Below are 3717 nucleotides of genomic sequence, written 5' to 3' on the forward strand. Positions count from 1 at the left end.
AAAATGAATGTAGGATGACCGAGGGATATAAAAATAATTGCAAGACATTGGTATATTTGGATGGATGAAATTGAATCATGAGCAATCAATCAGTAGGTCCAAATTAGCTAAGGGTCAGTACACTAACCTGCGCCAGCCGGATCAGACCCTAAAATTCGATACCTTACAAAGCATAATTCTAGAAGAGCATTTTATGTGGAAAATACAGGAAGGAAAACCAGCAATATCAATATAATTCACAAGTAAATAGATGAGTAAATATACAGATGAATTGATAAACTACAATGTAATCCAGAAAAACTATGCAGTGCCTCAGTGGCGTAGTAGGTATGATCTTTGCCTGCCACCTCGATGGCCGCGAGTACGATTCTCGGGCTTTCCATTGAGGGGTCAAAGATGTGTATTTCTGGTGACAGAAGTGCACTCTCGACGTGGTTCGGAAGTCACGTAAAGCCGTTGGTCCCGTTGCTGAATAATCACTAGTTCCATGCAACGTAATAATGCCATCCAAAAAAACAAACAATCAAACAAACAGAAACACTATGGCAGTTAAAGTGGTATATAGAATGCAAAGAAAGTGTTTGGTCTCAAGCAATATAAGGGAATGTTTTCAAATATAGCCTGGAAATTATTTCCTATTTTAGAATAGCTGTTAACAGCCTGCATTCTGCAGCTATTTCTTGATGTTCATCTGATTTGCCTCGTGGCGGGGGCGTGGATCGAAAGCTTTTACGGGCAGTAGGGACACCAAGATTCTCGCTGTATAATAACTGTTCTATTTTCAGTTGAGGGTTGTCATTTTGTGTTTTTTATTTTTTGCTTTGTATTGGTGAAATATATTGTTTTCGTTGTTAGTTTTATTGCCAAATGTTTACCTAATTTGTGAGTTTCCTAAGCGTTTTCTATGTTGTAGATTTAGTATGTTATAGTTTTGTAACTTCAATGTGAGATGTACATCAAGTGTACTTATATATATATATAGATATATATATATATATATATATATATATATATATATATATATATATATATATATATATTACAAATACAAACAAACACAGACACATATATGGTATATATTTATGTGAATATATATATATATATATATTCTGTATTTAAAATAATATATATATAGATAATATTATATATATATGATATATATATTATATATATATATATATATATATATATATATATATTATATATTATACATATATAATATATATAATTACACATACAAACAAACGCGATCGCGCGGGTTGCAGCCACTAACGTCCCGTGATAAGTGAAGTTGTGATCACCGGTGTCAAATGGCCCAAGGCGATGCTGCTACCTCGTATCTTCCTTGAGAGAAAAGGAACTGGATATGTATTCTTCATGAGAGCATTCGTGTATTTGTTGCAGTTTAGTGGCGCGGTTGTGAAAAGATTGGAACCATTTACAGGTTTACAGGGAGAGTAAAAGTATATCTGTGACGCAAATTAAGGTGAAAAAGAGAAAGTGTCTCGCTCCTTTTGACGTAGAAATATTGTACGCAAAAATTAGAGCGAAAATGAAAGCTGTAATTGTACAAACAGTTGTTACACATGAAATCGAGTAAGTTACATTATTCTTTTAACGATGATGCACATGATTTTCAGTTATCATGTGTATCATCTTTTCTGTATATCACAAAGGTTTATTTGTAGTTTTTTGCATTTATCTTTCATATGCCTGTTACTCAGTTTGTATTTTCTTGCTTTGGCCAACATAGTCTTTAAATAGAGATCCTTACATTTTCCTTTTTTTATATATAAGCAAAAGCCACGAGTAGACTGTACAGAATGACGGACAGAGGTCAAGTGGTTTTTTTGTATGAAACCAGAGGAGTTGTACTAATTGAATGGTTTTCTTACTCTCGTGGTTTTGTTTAACGAAGACAACAAAATCCATTTTAGTTATATACTTATTTCCACAGTCATTTTTTGTTGGTCTCTCTCTCTCTCTCTCTCTCTCTCTCTCTCTGTATATATATAGTATATATGTATATAGATACAAACACACACACGCACACACACACACAGCACACACACACACATATATATATATATATGTATATATATAATATAATATTTTTATATATATATATATATATATATTTTATATATATCACTCGTGTTGAAATTATTTGTCACTTTTTAACCAAACTGGCTTTAGCTTATTTTAGGAACAGTTCAGCGCTCGACTACCAATTCGATGGTCCGAAGTTCGATTCTCTGCTCGGCCAACGCGGAATGAGAGGTATTTATTTATGGTGATAGAAATTGATTTCTCGATATAATGTGGTTCGGATCCCGCAATAAGCTGTAGGTCCCGTTGCTAGGTGACCAATTGGTTCCTAGCCACGTAAAAAATATCTAATCCTTCAGTCCAGCCCTAGAAAACTGTTAATCAGCTCATTGGTCTGATAAAACAGATACACTTAAGGACCAGTTCATCTTTTGTAATTTACTAAAATGTTTCGAGTGTAGATTATTCAAATGACGCAAGACAAAAAGTCCAGACTAGTCTCGGATTTTTATTGGACGGAGAATCGTGAATATGAATATTTTGGCCTGGGCCCTTATAGGACGAGGTGGGTAGGAAGGATGGTTGACAGTCGCCAAAAGTCTTTGGCCTGAAAGTAACCCGGATTCCTTGGCACGAGGATACTGGGTTTCACCTCAAAATGTGACCTCAGCTTTGGTGTCATTCTTCGTGGTTGGGTGCATTCGTATCTTGAATTGAAACGTGAAATGAAGCTATAAGCTGTTTTTGTCACACTGTGATTTTTCATTTGCTTTTTAGCGTTTTACGGTTTGAAAAGTAAAATCGAGCATTTGAGGTAGAATTTTAGGAATTTATTGCTACATACCAAACTGAATTTCTATTATTCAAATTATCAGTTCATTCTGTAAAATTAATGTCTGTTTTGAGGCCAAATTGAAAAATGGCTGTTATATTATCCCATGAAATTGAATTTCAGTCCCAAAATTTTTCCGGTTAAAAAAAGTAGTTAGTTTTCATAAAAAAAGAAGGTAAAAATAACATTTCTTTCAAGTGGAAAACAAAGCAACGAGAGTTTTACCATCTGTTTGTAGTTGACTATCAAGAACCTTGTGTCCGAAATCGGCCACTGAAAATTGGCTCTCAGATCCTGTATTCGAACTCGTACGGGACACAACTCTGCCATCGAGAAACAAAATGGTTCATTTAGTATCTTTCGAAGTTTCTTTACTGGTCTGCTGAAAACATTTGTTTAAATATTGCTAGCCGTATTTCATGAGTTTTACTGTCATTATTATATCATGGTAGAGTAGGTACCATGAAGTTTGAAATTATGAGTTAATTGAATTTTTATTTGCGTTGACTTGTGAATATTTGCACACTTTGTTACTATCATTCATCTTGAAATATAGGTGCAATGTATACTGCTTGTTCACACAGTTTTTCACATGGTCCAAGCGGAGATTTAAAAAATCCGTCATACGGAGTTCTGGCTTTCATAGGATACTATACAATGAAGTTTAGTCACATCTTGAAATGATTAGTGTGAATGTATCTATCATTACGCATAATTACGAAGCCAGATATTTTGCTTTCATTTCTTGATCTTGAATGTGTATGTATTAGTACATGTGTGTGTATATATATACACATATATGTGCGTAAATAGGTAAATAGATAGATAGATGGATT

The sequence above is a fragment of the Macrobrachium nipponense genome, chromosome 28 (genome assembly GCF_015104395.2).
Source record: "Macrobrachium nipponense isolate FS-2020 chromosome 28, ASM1510439v2, whole genome shotgun sequence".
NCBI lineage: Eukaryota > Metazoa > Arthropoda > Malacostraca > Decapoda > Palaemonidae > Macrobrachium > Macrobrachium nipponense.